The sequence below is a fragment of the Chelonia mydas genome, chromosome 1 (genome assembly GCF_015237465.2).
Source record: "Chelonia mydas isolate rCheMyd1 chromosome 1, rCheMyd1.pri.v2, whole genome shotgun sequence".
NCBI lineage: Eukaryota > Metazoa > Chordata > Testudines > Cheloniidae > Chelonia > Chelonia mydas.
In genome coordinates, this window is record NC_057849.1 from 118,788,002 (window position 1) to 118,813,523 (window position 25,522).

Sequence of the window (25,522 nt, forward strand, 5' to 3'; positions counted from 1 at the left end):
TCTTCTGTGCTGAAAGCAATCTTACAATTGTTCACTGTAATGAAACATTTGAAATCCGGAATAAATGATTTTTCAGCCAAGAAACTTAGTGTTGAGAAAACAAGATTAAACGTAAAAGCAGAACACTTAATGAGATCTGACATAAACAGAATAAAAAAACCCCACTAGCTTCCAACTACTGACTTTCCACTCAGAGTATTTTTTTAAGTTACAGGAAACATTATAGTTGGATAATAAAATCACCTCAACGTATGTTAGGGTTTATTGTTTTAAGCAATAGAATGTTTTACACTTCTCAATTTATTGCTGCAAATAGAAATAAATGAACATCCTTCTCCCAACAATAAGACAGATTGTGAAGAAAAAATATCTACTGTATGCTTTCATTGTGGCTAGGTGTCACGTTGGTGCTCAAAGGCGTGCCCAATAGATACCATATAGTAAGGTGGGGCAAGTGTAAAAATTGATTGAGGAAATTCAACTGGCTAGGATTTAGTGTCGTGCCCTGTTGGGTGTTGGCCTTGGTGGGTGTTGGCCATGCATTAGTCAACTTCAGGATCAACTACTGCAATGTACAGTATCCTGGTGCTGAAAGTGAATGCCACAAAAAGTTTCAGATGGCATGATACACTGTAGCCCCTCTCCTAAGTAAGGCAGGACAATGAAAACATTTCATACCATTGCTCTACACATGTAGTTCAGGCTCTCTGTCCCCTACCTTTTCTGGTGGAAGGCCTTGAACCTGTTCTTCAGGACTCTGAATAGTCTTTGTCCAGAATGTCTTTGTCCAGAATGTCTTTCGTCTACATGGAGTAGCAATGCATACCAGAGGGGTGTGGTTTCTAAAGCACACCACTGTGTTGTGCACTAACTGGTCTGTGTAGATCCTGCTGGCATGAACTAAAAATTCCATAGTGAACTTCAAGGTAGCTCTGTTTCAAACGATGCTAGATTAACATGCACTAGGGAACTTTTAGTTGTGCCAGCAGGATCTACACAGGCCATTTAGCATGCAACCCACTGGTGCACTTTAGAAAGTCAGGAGAATTGCCTAACATTTTCTATTTAGATCCAGTAACATCAGCGGAGGGCAACAAAAATGATTAGGGGGCTAGAGCACATGACTTATGAGGAGAGGCTGAGGGAACTGGGATTATTTAGTCTACAGAAGAGAAGAATGAGGGGGATTTGATAGCTGCTTTCAGCTACCTGAGAGGTGGTTCCAAAGAGGATGGATCTAGACTGTTCTCAGTGGTAGCAGATGACAGAACAAGGAGTAATGGTCTCAAGTTGCAGTGGGGGAGGTCTAGGTTGGATATTAAGAAAAACTTTTTCACTAGGAGGGTGGTGAAGCACTGGAATGGGTTACCTTAGAGATTTTTAAGGTCAGACTTGACAAAGCCCTGGCTGGGATGATTTAGTTGGGGATTAATCCTGCTTTGAGCAGGGGGTTGGACTAGATGACCTCCTGAGGTCCCTTCCAACCCTTATATTCTATGATTCTATGAACATTTCCATGAGAAGACTGCAAGTTTAAATCCCTGGGGAGACTCTGATTTGAAACATGCACTTCTATTTCCAGCATTTTCACAGCCACAAGACTAGAAGGGGCAGTAAATAGCAGGGCTTTGGAGCTGTGCTCCGGCTTCGCTCCAGCTCCAGGCAAAAACCTGCAGCTCCACTGCTCCGGAGCTGCTCCACGCTCCAGCTCTGGGCTCCGCTCCAAAGCCCTGGTAAATAGCACTGGAACTTGCAAAAATCCTATTCTTCATTGTAGTTGGCAGCAGACTAGGCCTTAACCTTTACTCCAGTGTGATGGAAATCTTTTAAGTTCATTTGAAGACTTGCATTTGTTCAAAGAGGTTGTATATTCTTAAAAATAGAGCTGGCCAAATAACAGTCATGATTGATGTATTTTTTCAATATTTTCCCTCCCATGAATTGAATAATATTTGTGAATACTTTCCCCCCATTATTCAGCCAGGTCTATGCACGGTCTGGTCAAATAATTAGTTAGGTAAATTATTTACAAATTTTCCTCTCACACATCTCAGAAACATTCATGAATTAGTTCTGTTTTTTATTCACTAAGCTCCATTAATAGATCTGAAAACCAAGTGATTCAGCAAGTTGACTAAGTATGCACCCAACTTCAAGCCAGTGAATAGTCACATTGGATAGGCAAATGAACTTAAAAGATTATAGAGGATGTTGTAGAATGACCTATGTGATCCAGATTCAGGAAGTCATAAGAATAAGATTCTTGTATATATGGCAACCAGGATGCTTTTGCAAAGGTGCAGGTCATGACTGTCTGACTGATAAGAAAGATTATGGATTATTATGAGATATGGAAAGCTATCTTTTGGTCTAAAACAACATACTGCCTAGTTAACTGATAGTAAGAGAGTACAAATATGTATATTGACCCCTTACAATGCATATAAATGCTGCTGCTGAAATCATTTTCATTTCTCTTCAATGTTGAATGTCATCCCCACCCCCTGCAGCTGAAGCCAGTGGTTCCCTTTCTGCTACACCAAATTAGTTCTTAAACTGCATTTAAGAAAAAGCAAGGCTGTTACTGAGTTGTGACCACTGCCTATCACTTATCCAATTGTTATCTTGTGTTCTGTTTGTGTGTTGTTGTATCTACCAGTTGTCTCTCATCATACTCTTAGACTGTAAGATCTTTGGGCAAGGGCCACCTTTTTTCCTCTGTATTAGTACAGCACCTACCATAACTGGGTCCTGATCCTTGACTGGAGTTCTGGTAGAAAACCTGACACCTGACAACCCTAAATACAATTAAATGAATGAAAAAACAAATACTTTACTAATGTTACTTTTCCATGTGAACATTTGCTGTAGTCTCCTTGAGGACTTTATTCCATCAGTAGCAGAGGAGGTGGACTGTGTAAATAAAAAGCACAGGGGAGAAGAGAAGCACTTCACTAGACTGTCTAATAAGATGCAATCTACACCATGAAAACCTTTGAGAATCTCCGACCTCCTGTGCTAATCCAGCTACTATGCATGAGCCCCGGGTCAGCATGCTAAAATTCCATATACATACTGCATGACTTCAAACAAAATATTTCAATATTTTTCTAAACAATAAAAAATTAATAACACAAAGAAATGTGCCAGCCCACATTTTGGATTTGGATTTGAATTTTTTTTTGTATAAAAGACAAGACTGTTTGTGTTTTACAGAAAGCCGTCTTAAATCATTTTTTGTTTTAAGATTGTAAAAAAAGCTGCTACTTGGCCAAGACCTTGTTTGAGAACTTTCTGTCCAAAGCCATTTTTAATTTTGAACAGCAGAGTAAGGAGAAAGTTAACAGTGGAAACAATGACACAACCTTAGTCACAGAGGTGGGACTGGTGCTGCCATGGACATCTCAAAATACATTGCCTGACCACAAAGCACTTACCATTTTTGTTAATTGACAACTCCTCCAAAATAAACAGAAAACTGCTTTCTGGATCCTCCACATAAGCAAGCTAATGATCCACGCTCATTTCTAATTTTAATACAATTGGACTTGGCTGTGGCTTTGCCACAATTCCTAGGGACGCAGTCCCTAGCCTCAGTTGCTGTGCTCCCTCAAGAGCAGACTGGGAACCAGACTGAGTGTTGCAGTTTGGTCACTGCTTCCCTCTAGCTTCAGGGCTGAATGAAAGTGCAGAGGCAGTAATCTGTGTCAGCCATATACATGGTGCAGATGACATCCTCTGGCGTGCTTGGTCAGTGCAGCTGAACCAAGTCTCCACCCACAATGCATGGGAGGGGATATAGTGCCCATACAAAGGATGCTCTTCTCCCTCTGGTTCACAGTTGATCCCACTGTGTTATTAAAATGAAAGACCCAGTTTCTTAAATGCAGCATTTATATATACAACACTTGCCTATTGTGACGGTTCAGGAGTGAGCTATATCTGAGCTCTCTCCTACAATTACGCAGTAGGGCTCAAAAACAGAGCTGCAAAACAGAGACCACGGAATGAAATTCCTTAATGTTGTATTGACGCTTAGAAGTCCCCAGAAACCCCAGCATAGGCTGAGCTACAGCAGCAGCGACCCTTTGCAGCTAACTGGCTTGCCTATTCTAAATCCCTGCTCACATCAGAGGCTGAATTTCTCCGAATCAGAACTTTTGGTCTCCTGTTGAAGTTAATGGATGACTTCATAGAATCCTAGAAGATTAGGGTTGGAAGAGACCTCAGGAGGTCATCTAGTCCAACCCCCTGCTCAAAGCAGGACCAACACCAACTAAATCATCCCAGCCAAGGGCTTTAAAAACCTCTAAGGATGGAGATTCCACCACCTCCCTAGGTAATCCATTCCAGTGCTTCACCACCCTCCTAGTGAAATAGTGTTTCCTAATATCAAACCTAGACCTCCCACACTGCAACTTGACACCATTGCTCCTAGTTCTGTCATCTGCCACCGCGGAGAACAGCCTAGCTCCACCCTCTTTGAAACCCCCCATCAGGTAGTTGAATGCTGCTATCAAATCCCCCCTCACTCTTCTCTTCTGCAGACTAAATAAGCCCAGTTCCCTCAGCCTCTCCTCATAAGTCATGTGCCCCAGCCCCCTCATCATTTTCATTGCCCTCCGCTGAACTCTCTCCAATTTGTCCACATCCTTTCTGTGGTGCAATACTCCAGATGTGGCCTCACCAGTGCCAAACAGAGGGGAATAATCACTTCCCTCGATCTGCTGGCAATGCTCCTACTAATGCAGCCCAATATGCTGTTAGCTTTCTTGGCAACAAGGGCACATTGTTGATGCATATCCAGCTTCTCATCCACTTTAATCCCCAGGTCCTTTTCTGCAGAACTGCTGCTTAGCCAGTCAGTCCCCAGCCTGTAGCAGTGCATGGAATTCTTCCGTCCTAAGTGCATGACTCTGCACTTGTCCTTGTTGAACCTCCTCAGATTTCTTTTGGTCCAATCCTCCAATTTGTCTAGATGACGCTGGACCCTATCCCTACCTGCATGTTTATCTACCTCTCCCCCCAGGTTAGTGTCATCTACAGTCTTGCTGAGGGTGCAATCCATCTCATCATCCAGAATGAAGATGTTGAACAAAACCAGCCACAGGACTGACCCCTGGGGCACTCCACTTGATACCAGCTGCCAACTAGACATTGAGCCGTTGATCACTACCTGTTGAGACCGATGATCTAGCCAGATTTCTATCCACCTTATAGTCCATTCATGCAATCCATACTTCTTTAACTTGTTGGCAAGAATACTGTGAGAGCTTGTATTAAAAGCTTTGCTAAAGTCAAGGTATATCACGTCCACCACTTTCCGCATATCCACAGAGCCAGTTATCTCATCATAGAAGGCAATCAGGTTGGTCAGGCATGACTTGCCCTTGGTGAATCCATGTTGACTGTTCCTGATCACCTTCCTCTCCTCCAAATGCTTCAGATTCTTTGAGGACCTGCTCCATGATTTTTCCAGGGACTGAGGTGAGGCTGAGCGATCTGTAATTCCCTGGATTCTCCTTCTTTCCTTTTTTAAAGAGGGGCACTATCTTTGCCTTTGACTTCCTTGACACTTGTTGCTCTCTGTGGACTCTTGGCCATTAATCAACTCTGTGTTCTTACTACTCTTGTCCACCTCATACTCCTCCTCCTTTCCTCTTCCTTGTACTTGTACCCCATGTAACTCTCCTCACTGCTCTGTCCCTCCTAACTCGTTTGCCCCATAATGGAGCTCTGGGATGCTTTAAACAGTTTTATTGTTCTTTTTGTGCATCCTTTGCTTAGATATTTCTAACTATATGAATGTTATCTTGTGACCTGCAAGAGGAATATATGGTTGTAAGAGAAGGAATAAACAAAGGCCTTTTAATGTCTCCTTTCATTCCAGACCTGTCCTCCCTCACATTTCATCTAGATTTGTATTTAACATTTTGAATAAGCCTGTATTAAACTAAAACACTAACAAAGCTTGAAATAAGAGGTAACATGCCAAAAGCTCTCAAAATATATTTAGTATCAAATGTTTCAATTAATCTCCTAATAAGCAACACAGAACTCTACATAGGATGCTACAATGAGTTTTTTTTGTGTCCATTCAGGCAGCTTCTCCTTTCTATAGAGTCAAGGTCCCAGCAAAGTGGGAGCATTAACCTGAGAGTCTCTAAAATCAACATCTCCAAACATGTTTTGGAAATGTTTATTTCTAGCTTTGAGCAAACTAAATGTTTTTTTCAGAACAATTAATGCATCCCTTAGCAATAGGCAAAGGAATAAATTAACTTCCTAATTCATAAAATGAAAAAAGTAAACAACCAATATTTTAGCCATCCACGGAACAGAAAAACTCTAAGGCCAAATCACATTTTATGACCTTTCTGTTAATTTTTAAAGTGATCAAACAAAGGTTTATTTAGTAATAAAGTAGATTTTTGCGTAGTTGAATAAGTTCATATACAGATGAAAAGATCTTTATGTTGACAAAACTTAGAAATTTTCGTGTACAGAACTATAGTAAATCTAGAAGTGTTGTAAAAAGCAAAAGTGTGGCAATTCCAAAGTTATATTAGAAGTCATTATTAGTAAGAACACTTGTTGTGTTGCTGGTGTTCTGATGTATCTAGGACAATGCTTAAAAAAGCTGGACTATTCTAACCATTTGGAGTTAGAATATTGATTATATAATGAACCTGGAAGTTGTTTAAAATTAGAATCAAATTGGGGATAATTTCTTCCTGCATTTGGAAGCAGGATGGAATAAAATTCTCCTCAAATTAAAGTTAAAAGTAAGAAGAAAGTTTCCATAATTACCAAGTTACAAGAATATGAGAAATTTGTAGTCTGTTGCTCAGTGGTCCAAGAACTGAAAAGAGAAAATGAGCCAAAAGACACTTCAAACAATTCTGTCAGTGCATATTTTAATTAATTATGCTAAAGAAGAAAAAATGGATACCTACCTTTTATAACTGTTGTTCTTCGAAATGTGTTGCTCATGTCCATTCCATTCTAGGTGTGCACGTACCCCGTGTGTGACCGCTGGAGATTTTTGCCTTAGCAGTATACGCAGGGTCGGCTGTGGTGCCCTTTTGAGTGCTGTGCTCACGCGTCGGTATATTAGGCACCGCCAGCTCTACGCCCTCTCAGTTCCTTTTTGCTGGCAACTCTGACAGAGGGTCAGGAGGGTGGGTAATGGAATGGACATGAGCAACACATCTCGAAGAACAAGTTACAAAAGGTAGGTAACCCATTTTTCTTCTTCGAGTGCTTGCTCATGTTGATTCCATTCTAGGTGACTCACAAGCAGTATCCCCGGAGGTGAGCTCGGAGTTCATGGTCATGCGGTTTGCAACACTGCTATCCTGAAGCCAGCATTGTCTTGGGCTTGCATGATGAGTTGTAAACATGTGGACAGATGACCAGGTAGTAGCCCTGCAGATATCCTGAATCAGCACCTGGGCCAGGCAGGCCACCGCCGAAGCCTGCGCCCTAGTTGAGTGGGCAGTCATGGTCGTCAGTGGAGGCACTTTTACCAGCTCATAGCAGTAACGGATGCAGGCCGTGATCCAGGATGAAATCCTCTGAGCTGACACTGGGCGACCTTTCATCCTGTCTGCCACTGCAACGAACAACTGCGTTGACTTGCAAAACAGCTTAGTTCTGTCGATGCAGAAGGCAAGTGCCCTCCTGATGTCCAGAGCGTGCAACTTGCGCTCCTTTTCCATTTTATGAGGTTTTGGAAAAAAGACAGGTAAGTATATGTCCTGGCCATTATGAAACTGTGAAACTACCTTGGGCAGGAATGCTAGATGCAGCCACAGCTGGACTTTGTCCTTACAGAACACTGTATAGGGCAGCTCCGAAGTAAGTGGCCAGATCTCAGAGACCCTGCGAGCTGCCTTTATTGCAACCAGGAATGAAATGTTCCAGGAGAGACGAAGGAGAGAGCAGGAAACCAGAGGCTTGAAGCGGGGACCCATGAGCTGTGACAGCATGAGATTCAGGTCGCAGGGAGGGACGGGATCCTGGACGTGCAGGTAGAGATGCTCCAGACCTTTCAAAAACTGGACTGTCATGTTGTGAGCAAAGACCAACCTGCCCTGGATCAGAGGGTGGAAGACCAAAAGAGCAGCCAAGTGGACTTTGACTGAAGACAGGGACAACCCCTAGAGCTTGAGGTGCAGAAGGTAGTCCAGGATCTCCTGCAATGAGGCCAGTTCAGCCCAGTACCTCAATCTGAGGTCCAGCACATGAACCTTTTCCACTTGGCCAGGTAGGTCGCTCTGGTGGAAGGATTTCTGCTACCCAACAAGACCTGTTGGACACGGGCCAAGCATTCCTATTCCTCTGCATTTAACCATGCAGAAGCCATGCAGTCAGGTACAGCGCCACCAGGCTCAGGTGCAGAAGACTGCCCTTGTTCTGGGACAGCAGGTCTTGCCAGAGAGACAGCTGCAGTGGGGAAGCCACTGAAAGGTCCAGCAGCGTGCTGAATCAGTGCTGTCGAGGCCATGCAGGTGCTATTAGGATCACCTTCACCCTGTCCTGTTTGATCTTCATGAGGACTCTGTGGATCAACAGCACTGGTGGGAAGGCATAAATCAGAGCTCCCAACTATGGGAGCAAAAAGGCATCCAAGAGGGAGCTCCTGTCCATTCCCTGGATCAAGCAGAACGTGTGGCATTTCCTGTTCTGACGGGATACAAACAAGTCCACCTGGGGAGTCCCCCATCTCTGGAAGATCACCTTGACCGCCTCCAGGTGGAACAACCACTCATGGCGAGAAGAGAAGATCCTGCTGAGGTGATCTGCTAACACATTCCTGCCCCAGGCAGATGCGCAGCTACCAGATGGATGGCATGCTGCAACAGAAGTCCCAAAGGCGGAGAGCTTCTTGGCAAAGGGCCCATGACCTGGCTCTGCCCAGCCTGTTGATGTAATACATCTCAGCAGTATTGTCCATCAGAACCTGCACCACCATGCCCTTCAGGTGGGATAGGAATGAGTTGAGTTTCCTGACATTTATGTGGAGGGATAGATCGTTCCATGACCAGCGACCTTCATGCTGAGTTTGCCCAGGTGGGCTCTCCAGCCCAGGTCTGAGGCATCGGAAACCAGGGTCAGAGATGGAGATAGGGCTGCGAAGGGAACTCCCTCCAACACCAGCTCAGGGCTCAACTACCAATCCAGGGAAGACAGGATGTGGACCAGCACCCTGACTACCCGGTCTAGATCATGACTGTTGGGGATGTAAACTGACGCCAGCCACGCTTGCAGTGGTTGGAGATGGAGCCAGGCATGCCAGACCATGTACGTACAGGCAGCCATGTGGCCTAACAATCACAGGCAGATGCAAGAAGTGGTGAGCGGGTAATTTTTCCCATAGGATATCAGGCCTGACATGGCCTGAAAAAGCACCCCCGGAAGGAAGGCTCTGGCTCTTGTGGAGTCGAGAACTGCCCCAATGAACTTTATTTGTTGCACTGGTCTTAAGGTCGATTTTTTTTTGTTTACCAACAGGCCCAGGCCGCAGCAGGTGGGAGTAGCAAATTGAGGCTCCACTGTACCTGTTCCCAAGATCTGCCCTTGATGAGCCAATTGTCAAGGTACAGGTAGACCTGAACCCCTCAACACCTCAGTGGCCACTGGCACCATACATTTTGTGAACACACTCGGGGCAGATGAGAGATCAAAGGATAGCACCATGAACTGGAAAAGGTGTCTGCCAGTATAAAACGGAGGAATTGTCTGTGATCTTGGAAGATGGAGATATGGAAATAAGCGTCCTTTAGATTGAGGGCAGTGTACTAGTCTCCCAGATCTAGGGAGGGAATGATGGAAGCCAAGAAGGCCATGTGAAACAAACTTCTTAAGAGACTTGTTGAGGTGCCGCAGGTCCAGAATGAGTCTTAGGCCCCCTTTTGCTTTCGGGATCAGGAAATAATGGGAGTAGAACCCTTTTCCCCTCATGTCCCAAGGGATCTCCTCCACTGCCCCCAGCTGCAAGAGGTTTATGACCTCTTGAATGAGGAGTTGCTTGTGAGAAGAGTCCCTGAAAGGGACGGGGAAGGGAAGCAGGGCAGCCGAGAATTGTAGGGTGTAGCCCTGAGACACAATCTCTAGCACCCAATCGTCTGAGGTGACCCATGACCAGGCTGAATGGTAGGGATGAAGATGGTTGAAGAAAGGACGAGGCAGATCCAGGGAGTTGACTGGGGCGTCACTCTTGAGCACACCCTCAAAATGAGCGCTTCTGGTCCCCATGATGCTTTGCTGGGCCAGGATGCGCAGGCGAGCAGGAGGAAGAAGGACGGTGATGACTAAAACTCATGTATCTATCCCTTCTTCTTGCAGCCCTTGATGATACAGTGACCTATGCCTCCCTCTAGGAGACCTACGTCAAGAGGGCAGAGACCGTGATCGCAGTGCCGGTGACCTAAGATGTTCCACAGAAGACGGAGACCTGGGGTGTGGAGACAGAGAACGTTGTCTCATCTCCTGAGGCGGGCATTGTTCGCCTGCCCTCTGGGAGGCCTTTACAGCTGGCTTTCCCTCACAGGGAGCCCTTGCTGTATCCTGTGACACACGTGGTGCCAGCAGCACTGGTAGAGACCTTTGCTCTCTGGGCACCGGGAGAGCCTGGGAAGACGTTTTACGGTCCTTACCCATAAGGTGACTACACCTAAACTGATTTTGGCCTCCAGGACTGCTCAGCCACTTGCACAGGCCAACTGCAGCCACATCTTCATGTCTGGCACCTCTAAAAGGATGCTGGAATGGTATGACAATACAATGGTCAGTGTGCATGCTGCGATAGATAGACCCTTTGCTACCTTCTAGGTTTAAGGAGATTGTGGGTTGTTTTAATACATTCAATAGGTCAGTTATTAAAGATAATTATTTTGGGGACTTAGGCTAGAATCTGTAGAAAATAAAATCATGCATCAAACAGACATTTGGTGATTGGATTATCAGAGTGTCATCTGACTTAGGGCTTGTCTTCACTACTGGGGAGATCGATGCTGCTGCAGTTGATGCAGCAGGTGAAAACCTGCTAAATTGATGGCAGAGTGCTCTCCGGTCGACTCCGGTACTCCAGCTCCCTGAGAAGAGTAAGGTAAGTCAACCAGAGCGTATCTCCCGTTGACGCAGCACAGTGAAGACACCAGGGTAAGTCGACCTAAGCTAAGTCGACTCCAGCTATGCGTAACTTAGGTTGACTTACCCCAGTAGTAAAGACAAGCACTTAGAGAAGTAGATCCCACAGATAGTGAGGGTGAGGGTTAAAAAGGATCCATATTTTGCTCTGTTAATAGAATTGCACCCATTTAACAGAGAGCAGAATCTGACACAGGTTATGTACAAAACACATACTGGATTTCAGTGAAGAAGCTACTGTGTGAAAATGATCAGAAACAAAATATTAAACCTATATTTTTAATGTGACATAACAGAGACAGAGGAATGTAAACAGTGAGAGAGTTACTTGACCTTAATCATCATGGCAGCAGGGTTTCCCTGTTCCTCAATTCCTCCCCAACAACCCAACCAACAGTGAGGTAAGTTTTTCCATTGAAGACTTTTTTCCAGTAGATAGGACCATAAGCTTCTGTCCTCCACCTGGCCAATATTAGACATGCCACAACATGTCATCATATTTTTTTAGGAAATAGTATCATCAGAAAAACACCTGAATAAAATCCGGCAACCCGGCATGCAGAAAAAGCACGGAATAAGATTTAGGTGCAGAAGATTAGGACTTAATATTTGACCTGAATATAAATCAACCCTTCAAAATGTTTCTTTTTAATATATGGTTAAATATTAACATTTTAGATTCTTCAGTAGAAACTGAGGATTAAAGTCATATTAGAATCAATGGGAATTTTATTATTGATTTCACTGGGGCCAGGATTTCACCCCTGGAATGTAGGCCTTATAATTAGCTGCTGTTATTTTATTTTTTATTTAGGAACAGCCATTTGGTTTAAGACATTGCCACTTTTGCATATCCCTATGACACTCAGAGTAATAATAAACAAATAATAAATAATAATGATATGTAGCACTCATACAGTGCTTTCCATCTGTAGATCTGAAAACACTTTAAAAAAGGAGATAATTATCAATAACCCCATTTTACAAACGGTGAAGCTGAGTCAGAGAGAGATGAAGTGACTTGTGTGAGGTCACCACCTGGCCAGTGACAGAGTTCGAAACAAAACCCAGATCTCCTGAGTTGTAGTTCAGTGTCCTACCCACTAGGCCACACTATAAACAAAATACTTGCAATTTGAGAGTCTCTTGAGCCTGTTCTCTGCCAAATTATTTTGACTTTAGTGCAACAGGTATATTTATTCCTCAGCATTAACTCCCTCTTGTCTGTTGACTTTTAGCTCCATTGTGTATTTCTTTGAAAATGGTATATGATCAGCTTCAGCCAAAATGGGTGACAAGGCATAGAGATTACAACATGCCTACTCACTAGTCATGTGCTACCATGAATTCCTGATTTCAGTCATAGTATACGGAATACGATTAAATATATACTCGCTGATAAACACAAAGCCTTCTGGGTGAATGTGGCTATCTGTGTTGTTGCCTCCAGCACTTTAAGTGAGATGTAGCTTTTAAAGCACTGAAACATTATTTAGTTTGATTACTTTAATGGAAGAGAAGAGGCTGTGATCAATTGAGGAATGCATTTATTTTAGCCCTCGATCCCTTATTCATAAATAGGCAGCTTTCCAGACTTCAATTTTTCACTGTCAGTCTGGAACAAAGTAGTTTTACCAGAGCATGAAAAATGCATGCACTCAGGGTGAGAAGTTTTTCCCAGTCAAGTGAGCTGAGTGGGGCTGGGTTGTTGCTGTCTCCGTCTTTTACGGGACACCGGAAGGAAAGGAAGAGATTAGCCCAAGTGCTGCTGCTCTTGTAACAGGACGAGATAAGGAAGGCAGGGAGCTCAGCTGCCCCGTAATTCTTATTTCTTTTTGAGGATGGGAAAAGGGAGGGAGGGAACAAAGCGACTTGAACCTCTATATTTCATAGGCAGGGAAAGATTATTGTAATATGAATTTATGTATTTAGAGCCAAATTTACACCCACACATACCCATTCCCAAATACTCCCTGCACTGCAACATACAGAACTCACCTAACCCTAGGAGTTGTTTTCAATATTAAAGATAATGGGCTAATTTTAGCAATGATGCACAGGGACACAACTCTACTGACTTTGCTGCTGTGTTATACTAGGGAGGAATTTGACCCAAGAATTGTAACACTGACATTTTGTATACACGGTTTGAGCAGTAATGCAATATAAGTGTATAAAATTCTACTATACACGTGCTTATCCTTTACATTTAAAAATAAAAAGTTTTAAAATGTTCCTTTCCCTCCCTCACACCCGTATACTAAAAGTCATACTTTTAAAGAGTCACTCTTAAAAGGCACAGCACAGAAAACAGCCCAGGAGGATGGTGGGCCCACAAGGGTTCCTTTATGCCTCCTTCCTATCTCTTTGATTCTGGGCTTCTGCAGGGGCTGAAACAGCTGTTGGCATAAGCATCTCTAGAGGCTGCTATGACTGCCTCCTACCCAAGGCTGCCCATGAGCTGCATAGTCTCTGCAGAGCTGAGTAATACAGGCTACTTATGGTAACTCCCAGCCCTGCCCCTTTCACTGAAGTTTACAAAGGAAGGCCGTGTAGATCCACTTTCTCCCCCAGTCTCTTGCTCCTTAATTATGATCCCTTAAACACTATTGGACCTCGGGATACATTTGGCCTCTTTAACTGCACTCCATTTATATTATTCTAATAACATTCATTTAAAAAAAAGAGATTGGACTTTATGAGCCACTAGGTGTGAGGCTTCCTGGATGTTCCCAGGATTCTGTGGCACCTCGCTACCACCTGCCCTGAGCACAAGGAAGTCTTGTGTGTGTCTGCTGGTGGTCAGCTCCCCAACTCTACCAGCTGCAGGCAGCACCAGCACTCCCCCCTAGGCCTGTGCAGGCCCAGCTGTGTCTCTATTGGTTAGCAATAGGAACACTCCAACACCGTCCCCCGACCATCTCTGGAATGTCAGCCCCTGTTCCATTGGGCACTCACAGTATTTAGATTCACTGATGTGCTTCCCTAGAAATATGAGTCCCAGTATATTACAGCAATTTAGGTGAATGTAACATTCAGATTACAAGTTTATATATTCAAAAGAAGTGAGAATGTTACAAGACAGGCCACACACAAGAATATTAACTTGGCTATATTGCACATCCTGTATGTTTTATTGCATGTATTCAATAACAAATGTAATGTTATAGTCAGCTATGATTTTAAAAGGAAAGGCATGGAAGGAAGTTGTCACAACCTGGCCTAGTATCCTTCTGTATTGACATCAGTCTGTTGAGAGGGGACTCAGCAATTGGGTCTCACATGCCTCTCAGCCCCCTGAGGTCTGGGCTGAGTCTAGGGTTGCCAATTTTCTAATCCCTGAACACCCTGCCCCACCCCTTCCCCTGAGGCCCTGCCCCGCCCCGCCTCTTCCTCTGAGGCCCTGGCCCCTACCCCACCTGTCCCCCTTCATCGCTTGCTCTCCACCCCCCACCCCATCTCTCGCTCCCCCATCCCCCAGGACTCACCTGCCGCCTGCAGAGCCGGGCTGGGAGGAGCCAATGCAGAGCTTACCCACCTGGTGAAGCAGGGCATGGCAGGGGTCAGCCCCCAGAGTGAGGGGCTGAGGTGGGGAAATCGGGGCACAGAGGGGTGGGAAGTTGGTCCCTGGAGTGATGGGCTGGGGAGGAGAAATCATGGCATAGCAGGGTGGGGGGGTTGGTCCCTGGAGTGAGAAGGAGCCAGGGTGGTGAAATTGGGGAAACAGCATGGTGTGGGGGGGTCTGTTCCTGGAGTGAGGGGTTAGGGAGAGGAAATTGGGGCACAGTGTGGGGGTTGGTCTCTGGAGCGAGGAGCTGGGCTGTGGAAATCAGGGCACAGCAGGGTGTGTGTGTGTGTGTGTGTGGCGGGGTCTGTTCCTGGAGCGAGGGGCTGGGGAAATCAGGACATTGTGTGGCGTGGCATAGCAGGGATCAGTCCCCGGAGTGAGGGGCTGGGGTGGGGAAATGGGGGCACAGTGGGGTGGGGAAATCAGGACACAGAGGGGTGGGGGGTCGGTCCCTGGAGCGAGGGGCCAGGGTGTGGAAATCGGGGCACAGTGGGGTGTTGGGGGGGTTCATCCCTGGAGCAAGGAGCCGGGGAGGGGAAATCTGGGCACAGTGGGATGAGGGGGTCGGTCTCTGGAGCAAGGGGCCAGGCTAGGGAAATCAGGGCACAGTGGGTTGGGTGCGGGGACAGACAGGTTACCCCACCCCCACTGGATTGTGCTGGTACCTACTTTGGAGCCCGGTCCAGGAGCCAGTCAGTTCTCTGCATCAGGCTGGAGGGGTGGGAAGAGCAGTAGCTGCTAAGCAGAGCCGCTCCTCCAGGCTCCAGCAGCAGCTGCTGCTCTTCCCACCCCCACATGGCGGAGGCCGGCTACTGAAGGTAACCGGACTTTTTGCGCTGGTCAGCACAGCTGCCAGTTTCCCTTTTTGACTGGACATTCTGGTTGAAAACTGGACATTTGGCAATCCTAGCTGAGTCTGGTAATTGTTTCTAGCTCAGGGTGTCTAGGGAACACTTTCAGGTTTAGACCTCTTACCTGAGCCTTTCCATGAGACATGGGACTCCAGCTATCCTAGACTCCAAAACAAATGTCTCAGAACTTCTGAGCCACCAGCCACTTCTACACAGAGCTCCACCTAGACTGCGGGCTCCCGCTCTGAGCTTCAAGTTTAGCTGCTTGAGGGACAACACTGTTTGGAAGCAAGGAACATAGGAATTTCTTGACCATAGTCACTGTACTCTGAAAAAGCTCGAGAGAGGTGCAGATCTGTGCAAAATAACAAAACTTCTGAGACACGCTCTCTCTTTGTCTGATCTCTTTCTGCCTGTGAGTCCGACATTTCTGGCTAGGCAGAATTTGTCCTGTCTCTCCAGCCAGGCCTTTTTACATGAAGTGATGGTCTGCCCTGCCTAGCACAGTCACACAAAGTTTGTGACAAAGCTGGAAATGGAACCTAGATCACCAGACTCCTAGTCCCATGTTTTAACCCCATGCTGACTCCAAATCTGATACTGTGAATGGCAGAGTAGCATATATACAGTATTTTTTTAATTTGAAAATTATATAACAGTTTTAAAGTAGGACAAATTCTGGGCATCTTTTAGTTCTCGATCCTGCAAGCTGCTGAGTATGTTGGCCTGATGTAGCAAAGCTCTTAAAGCATGTGAATTGAACTGATTGAACTCAATAGGGCAACCAGTGCTTAAGGTTAAGCATGTGCTTATATGTGATATTGGATAGGGCCAGAGTGCTCAGTACATCTCCAATCAAAGCCCTTAGGAAAACTGTAACATTTTATCCTGTTAATAAGCCCTGTTTCTATTTATACTTTTACCATCAAGGTTGATTAACAAGATATATGTGTAAATAAAAAAATGCTCTCCTTTCTTAGACATATTTGGGAGCCTCCTTATTAGTTCTCTTCCACCAATCTCCACTTTGCCCTGTTGCAGGTGGGAACAACTGAAGAACACTATTTGGATTAATTTATAGGTAAAGGGTTAGAATGAAAAAAAAAATAGAGAGTCCTTTAGTTTTTGCCTTAAAAACTGACCAGTATTCAAGGCAAGCTTTGTTCAGTATGGTGTCAATACCATTATCACTCAAAATACAATAGAAATCATCTGTGGAAGAGAATTCTTCATTGTCTAAAAGAGCAACACTAGAAACTAGCATCCAAGGATGCATTTGCCAGATCATAAAACATAGAAATACAAGATTTCAGAGTAACAGCCGTGTTAGTCTGTATTCGCAAAAAGAAAAGGAGTACTTGTGGCACCTTAGAGACTAACCAATTTATTTGAGCATAAGCTTTCGTGAGCTACAGCTCACTTCATCGGATGCAGCTGATGAAGTGAGCTGTAGCTCACAAAAGCTTACGCTCAAATGAATTGGTTAGTCTCTAAGATGCCACAAGTACTCCTTTTCTTTTCATAGAAATACAAGTTATCTTTTTTTAAAAAAAAACTAATCCTTAATTTTTCCGAGTAAAGAAGGGTAAAATGCACCAATGTGAGCAAAATAAGATTTATAAGTTGGGATAAATACCTAAAAAAAACTGGATGGAACAAGGGGCAAATCCACACCAGTTATTAAAAAATATTTTGTTTGGGACTGACCCCAATACTAGGAAACATCCTCCACAGTTATGTGAATGATCCTCTCTGTACATATAGTACTAGCTCCAGCAGCCTGAAGGGCTTGCATTATTAATATTGTTTAACTTACAGAGTGTGATATATGACTGAAGAACAATTTTGAGTCAGGTTTCTTCTGATGTCAGTGATCTTGAACAAGAACACATGAACTTCTAAATCTCATTACAGTAGGCATCAGATAAATTAAGCTGAAAATCCCTCTCCCAGGGTGCAATGTACTTAATTCTTTGCCAGGTCCTGACAGTAACAATTAATTTTTAAGTTTTAAACATAAATCTTTTCAGGGACTGGTAATAAAAATAGCCTCAAACTCTTTGGGTGCTGTGATGATCTGTTGTATGTCTAGATTTGATGGAACAGTAACACTTATGATGTAGGTATTGGGATAGAGAATATGCTTCCTCCATGACCTTTTGAATTCTCCTGAAGGATTTGAATTTTCCTGTTTCAAAAAATGGAGACATTTTAATAACATGACTGTCATTGGTTTTCTACATAAATTGGGCACACAGATTTACAGAGAGAAGAACTTACTGATTGAATTGAAATTTAATGATATTTCAATACTTCCTCACATTGACAGCAATCCCCACATTGGGATGGAATTTGAAAGCAATTGTTCCTGATCCAGTTATGTTAGTAAGAATCTATTTTATATATTTCAGAAATTAAAAAAAAAGTGTTGCTACATAGTTAACCAGTGCATTTGTGTTGGCCTATGAAACTAGCAGTATTCCAGCAATAATGCCTACAATTTGGGAAGGCTACTTGTCTTCTCTCCTTAGAACGATGCTATTCAGACCTCAGTGGTTCAGGAGCCAAATTAGCAATCAACATTACCCAAAAGAGCCACAGTAGTGTGAATTCATTGTTTCATTGACTCTAGTACTATATATTCATATTTGAATCATATCATGGGGAAATATTTAGTTTTTATTATATATATAAATATAATTCTCACATCAAAATGACTGACCAAGTATTATTTTATCAACTACAATTGGTTAATAATGTAGTAAAAACATCCTGATTGATTAATAACATAGATTGGTTAATAATTAAATCACACAGTGTTTAAATATCAAGTACTGCAGGAAACACATTAAAGAGCCACTTGAGGCTCATAAGCCGCAGTCTGAGTATCACTGCCTTAGAATCTAACTCGATGGCTCTTTTTTTTATATGCAGCCATTCATTTCCTTCCCCTGTCCAAAATCGTCCACATGCTTTTTCAATATTTAATAAGAACTGGCTTGGTGGCAAACTGGGAATTAATTAAAAGCCTGGGGAGCATGACTATTTTAAATATGTTAATGTCCTTCATTCAACTTTATGCATAAAGTACAGTATTTAACAAGATCACTGCATATTTGTTTTAGTATGGAGACACAGTGGCCTTTAAAAAAAACTGCTGATTTTATTTTTATTGGGAATGTTTTGTCATCAGTTTTAAGGCAAAATACCCTCGTTGAAGTTAATGGAGAAGACTGCCTAACAATTTATGGAAAAGTGTGCCCCAATATTATGATTTATTATTTGCACTGCAGAAGTGACCAGGGGCTCTAGTCAGGACTGGGGCACAGTATAAACACAAACTCAGGGTCTTAATGATTATCCAGCAAATATAAAGAGAATGGAACATATTTTTATTTTTGACCGACAGGGTATATAAATCATATCATCAGCATGTAATGAGACAACATGAGTTTCATTATCTATCACAATTCCTTGAATTTTAGGATAATGGCATAATATGTGAGCCAAGAGTTTAAGTGCCAAGATGAATAACAATGCTGAAAAGAGGCAGACTTTTCTGGTGCCCCATTTTAAATTAAAACTGTCAGAGTTCCCACTGATCAAAATTGAGGATTTTTGTCTCGCATGCCTGGCAGTAATACAGTGATAAAAATTGCCTCGCAGGTCTATTTTTGACAAGATTTTAAACTTGATTACATTTTTTGAAAAGTTAGTAGATGAAAGAAACAGAGGATATAATATTTTTGGACTTCAGTAAAGCTATCAATACAGGGCTTCATGAAAGTTTACTTGAAATGTTAATTTAAATTGACTTGGGTATAAAGAGCACTTTTACATGAATTATAAAACTAGTTGGAGGACTGTCAACATAGCTTAATAATCAATGTCAATCTATCAAGTTGGAGGAGGTGCACAGTGGAGTGCTGTATTAAATACAGTCTTATTCAACATCCTGGCTAATGATCTGGAACACAGGGGTATGTAGCATGCTGATTAAAAACTGGATGAATAAAATTGGGCGGCATTGTAAACACGGCTGAGGAAGAATTGGGTAATTGAGAAGTGTCCTCTGGAATTGTTACTGTAAGTCGAAGTCCAACTGCAGTGTCTCCTGCTCCAGCTATCGTCTCTAAGAACTGTGATCTCTTGGCAATTGAGCTTTCTCCCTAATATGTTACAATACCTTCCGAATGATCTGTGAGGAGGGTAAGTGAGTTTAACGAGTAATTCCATTTTGGGAGACTACAGCAGCCAGTGTATTCCGGGATGTGTGGTTCATTTCTGAAGATGGGGCTCTGCAGGAGTTCAAGAATCAGAGATTTGTTGATGGATTGGAGCCTAATCCTCATTTAGATGCCAACATAAATAGCCTGATTTTCTCACTTCTGAAAATCATGCCACTTATTCAGACACCTAATAAAAATTTAGGATCTTAACTTTAGGCACTTATTTCTGAAACTCTCGGCCATTATATGTACACATGAAGGGTTAAGGACAACCAAGAGATGGAAAGTTAAGGCTGCCACTTCACATTAAATGTTCACAGCTCTCACATTGGTTTTGGAGAAGGGAAAGAGCAAAAGGCCTGGTACTGATCAGCCTTAAAACCAACAAAAAACAGGAAACAGAAACTTAAGTCAGGTTAGGTTAACAACATTTAAAAGAAGAGTTTTGTATTTAGTATAATTTACTCTGGACTAAGTACAAAGCTATATTTGTGTATTCTTTCTGCTGTAGTGTATACGCTGAACTGATTCTGAACAATCAGCTCGAGGAAACATGACTACAAAAATAAATGTTTTTTTTTTTAATTCTAAAGGGGGAAAAAACAAACAAGGAATTTAAGGATACACCCAAAAGCTTTTTCCAAGAACATTTGTTATTAGATCAGTAACTATGCTTCGCTGACCACATCAAAGCACCTTCATTTATCTATGAACAATCTGTAATAATACTGTCAGAAAATATCACTTTTTTCCCTTTAACTTAAAAGAGCAAACAGGAAAAAATTATCCAGACTTCAAGCTAGTGCCCTATATCAAGTTACAAATCTTTCTAATCTTGATTAGTCCCATAAGAGTGGATTTTAAAAACAATGAAGTACATTTTCTGATTCAGAACCACTTGTAATTACAAGTGTTTGCACTTTCCCTTCTGGAATGATCTAGTGCTTCATCCAAAGCCCATTGAAATCAATGGCAGGTTTTGCACTGACTTCTGTGAGATTTTGGAACAGGCTCCTAGTAAAACTGAGATTTCTGGCACATAAAAGGTCTTAAATAACCTCCAGATTTATATATAAAATGCGAGTGAGGAAGGAGAGAAGGACTGATTCTCACATAATGCTTTGTACCATCAACCACACCATGAACTCCCCCTGAAGTTAACTGGAGTTTTGCAGAAAAATCAATGGCAAAATCTGGCCCTTTGTCAGTACTGACAAACCAGCCTAGAAAAATAATGTGTTTACGCAGTGAAGTTAAACAAAGAGTAGAATTCATCTGGATCTAAAATAAGCTGAACATATGAACTCTAGCCGATACCCGGCCTAGTCTAAATCACTCACTTCTGATTTTATTTTTTGTACAGTGTGAAACTATGGGACTGATCTTGTGCCCATTAAATTTAATGCCATTGATTTCAAATGGGAGCAAGCCCTGTATTTGTTATAATATTTATAACTCAGTTGTCAAAAACAAATTAATATTTAAATAAATATCTGTGCCTATTCAGCTAACAGATAATATAAAAATGCATAGGAGGGAAATCTAAGCAGAGATTAAACTGGCAATACCAATGTATAACAAGGCGAGAAACTTCAGAACTGGAATTAATTTGCAAACTGGACACCATCAAATTAGGCCTGAATAAAGACTGGGAGTGGATGGGTCACTACAAAAACTAATTTCTCCCTCCTGATACTCACACCTTCTTGTTAACTGGTTGAAATGGACCACCTTGATTACATTGGCCTCATCAGCACTACAAAAGTGATTTCCACCCCTTCTTGTCAACTGTTGAGAATAGCCCACTTCCACCTTAATTGAACTGGCTCGTTAGCACTGACCCCCCACTTGGTAAGGCAACTCCCATCTTTTCGTATGCTGTATATTTATACCTGTCTACCGTATTTTTCACTCCATGCACCTGATGAAGTGGGTTTTAGCCCACGAAAGCTTATAACCAAATAAATTTGTTAGTCTCTAAGGTGCCACAAGTACTCCTTGCTGTTTTTAAGGATAATACTAGGTTTCTATGTCTTGTGCCAATCTATTTAGTTTAAGAAAGAAAAAGTTGATAGGTGACTTTATCACAGTCTAAAAGTATGTACACTGTGGAGAAGATACTTGACAGTAGTGTGCTCTTTAATCTAACAGACAAAGGCATAACTATAACAAGATCCAGTGGCTAGAAGCTGAAGCTTGACAAATTCAGACTAGAAGGCACAAAATGTTAACAGTGAGGGTAATTAGCCATTGGAACAACTTATCAGTGGGCGCAGGGGATTCTCCATCCCTTCAATCTTTAAATCAAGACTGCACATCTTTCTAAATGAGATGCTCTAGCTGAACCAGAAGCAATAGACTTGATGCAGGAACCACTTCATGAAGTTCTATGGTCTGTGTTATGCAGAACTTCAGACTAGATTTTCATAATGGTCCCTTCTCGCTTAAAAATCCATGTATTTATTCTAGTTTTAGTAATGCGGTTATTCTAAAATTGTAAGTCCTACTTTTATAGTGTCACAGAGTTTAAGGCCAGAAGGGACCACCAGGTAATCTAGTTTGATCTCCTGTTTATCACAGATTACCACCACCTGCACACTAAACACAACAACCAAAATTAGATCAAAGTATTGCAGCTCACAGGAGACTAGATTATTATGTGCCACATGCAGAAAATAGGAGGGGACCAAGGTGCACCAGTGCTCAATGTCCCCTCAATGACAGGGAAATGATTAAGTGAGATATTCCCAGATAATCCTGGCAAGTGACCGACACCCACATGCTGCACAGGAAGGTGAAAACCCCCCAAGGTCACTGCAAATCTGACCTGGAAGAATTTCATAGTTTCAACAGAATTTCCTCTCCAATCCCACGTATAGTATCAGTTAGACCCTGACCATTTTTAAAGTTCACTACCCAGCAACACATTCCCTAGAGTAGACTACAGTAATTGTAATTATTTAAACCACTATTAATAGTAGGCTAAAAGTACGAACCACGGGGTGCAAGCTTATCTCCTCCAGTATAGCCCACCAGGGTATAATTTAATACTATAAGACTGCTCGCTTTTTCCTTTTGTAATTTTAACTTTGCTTTTATTACATTATAAAAAAAATTGTAAAAAATATAAAAATCTTTCCATTTATCGCCATGGAAATTTAGGTGTGAAACAGAATACAGGGCAATTAAAATAACATTCCCTGAGGTCCATACCAGACACGGTCCTCTTCAGCCACCATAACATAACATACCTAACATTTCCTTATTTACCCACACCAGCCATGATTTTATAGACCTCTATCATATCCCCCCTTAGCCGTCTCTTTTCCAAGCTGAAAAATCCCAGTCTTTTTAATCTCTCCTCACATGGAAGCTGTTCCATACCCCTATTCATTTCATTGCCCTTTTCTGTACCTTTTTCAATTCAAAATATTTCTTCTTTGAGATGGGGCGACCAGATCTGCATACAGTATTCAAGATGTGGGCATATCATGGATTTACAATGGCATTATATTTCTGTCTTATTATTTATCCCTTCTCTAATGGTTCCTAACATTCTGTTTGCTTTTTTGACTGCTGTCACACATTGAGTGGGTGTTTTCAGAGAACTATCCACAATGACTCCAAGATCTATTTCTTGAGTGACAAAGCTAATTCAGATGCCATCATTTTGTATGTATAGTTGGGATTATGTTTTCCAGTGTGCATTACTTTGCATTAATCAACACTAAATTTCCTCTGCAATTTTTTTGCTAGCTACCCATTTTTGTGAGGTCCCTTTGTAACTCTTCCCAGTTTACTTTGGACTCAACTATCTTGAGTAATTTTGTATCATCTGCAAATTTTGCAACCTCTCTGTTTACTTCTTTTTCCAGATCATTTATGAATATGTTGAACAGTACTGGTCCCAGTACAGACCCCTGGCGGACACCACTATTTACCTGTCTCCATTCTGAAAACTGACCATTTATTCTGACCTTTTTGTTTCCTGTCTTTTAACCAGTTACGGATCCATGAGAGGACCCTCAGTCAGCAGCCATCACTCTCCGGCTCTCCAGCTCTAAGGCAGCAATGCAGATGTAAGGGTGGCATGGTATGGTATTGCCATCCTTACTTCTGTGCTACTGCTGGTGGGGCACTGCTTTCAGAGCTGGGCACCTGACCAACAGCCACCGCTCTCTAGCCGCCCAGCTCTGAAGGCAGTGCAGAAGTAAGGGTGGCAATACTGCAACCCCCCCGCAACTCCCTTTTGGGTCAGGATCCCCAATTTGAGAAACGCTGGTGTCCCCTGTGAAATCTGTACAGCACAGGGTAAAAGCGCACAAAAGGCTAGATTTCACAGGGGGAGACCAGATTTCATGATTCATGATGCTTTCTTCATGGCTGCGAATTTGGTAGGGCCCTACTCATTTTGCATAAATTACACATCTTCTTAGGGGATCTGGCAATGCTGCCTTAAAATCCTTTCAATCTAAGTATTCTCACTTAATCAGAAGAGAAGAAGAGAGAATCTAATCATTCCCACGGACAGTAGGCGCAGTATTGGGAGTAACCCTATTAATGTCACTCTTCTTACAGAAGGCAGATATTTTTTTAAACCAGTGGAACTGTGGTTTTCCTATAATTTATCTTTATACACTGTTTACATTCATTTTGCAATTAGATCACTAATGTCTTTATGAATTAAGTTTATGTTTGCAACGTGCTACTCCAGAATATAATGGGCTGTTTTCCTAAAATATGCTGTCTATTTTCTTGGATCTCCTGGACTGAAAGAACACAAGGTATAGGTTATCAGGGGGAATCTATTCAAAATCTAGAAATGTCCATTTTGATTGGCTGATTAGCTAACGAATGAGATTCCTGCTGCTTTTGGATAAATATTTACAGAGATTCCTCCCCAACAAAGAGCTCAGTTCATTTCTACACTCGTCAACTCTCCTCACCGGGGTCTCCGAATGATTCATCCTGTAATTGTTTCTAAAACTTGCATTACTGTACAAGTTTTGGGCCATGTTGAAAGGAATGGAAAAGTCTGAATTTAACTACAATCTGGTCCAGTGTAAGAGCTATATAAGACATCCAGCTGTATATTTGCTTCTAATTGTGAGTTTAATTAGTCACTGTCACTATGACAACAGATCTACATAACAGAAAATACTTGACTTTGGAGGATGGTATGAACTGTTGTATGCATGGCCTGGGAGTTTATTAGTACTTGCTATAAGTGGAGTATATATTGCAATACAATTAAAAGACTTAGCAGGTTTTATTTGACTGAACCCAGGATTTTGAGACACAAAACTACCAGGTGCCTTATTATTTCATCTGTTGATGTACATTCTCCTTGAAGTCAGTGGGAATGGTGTGTGAGCAACTGGCTGGATACCAGAGCCCCTGAGTTCTAACTCCTGACCTGCCATTCATTCACTGAGGGGCCTTGGGAAAGTCACTTAGCCTCACTCAGTTTTAGTTTCTCCATCTATAAGAGGGGGGATAAATATTTACCTATTCCACAGAGATGTTACAAGTAACATTTGAAAATGTAAACTCCTTACGATTCACTGTATTAGCAAATTCCATATAAAGATCTCAAAGTTTGACACAAATTTTCCAGAAATGATTAATGATTTTAGTTGCCTCTATTTCTGATTGCCCAGCAATTGAGATACATTAAAACAGCTTAGTTTTAAAGCGGCAATGAGAACCCAGCCTCTGAA

At 42.4% G+C, this 25,522-nt stretch overlaps 1 protein-coding gene across 2 annotated transcripts in view; it reads right to left on the reverse strand.

The window, feature by feature from the left end:
* Positions 1-25,522, reverse strand: part of ATP10A (ATPase phospholipid transporting 10A (putative)) — a 150,481-nt gene that overhangs the window by 99,328 nt on the left and 25,631 nt on the right. The window lies entirely within an intron of this gene.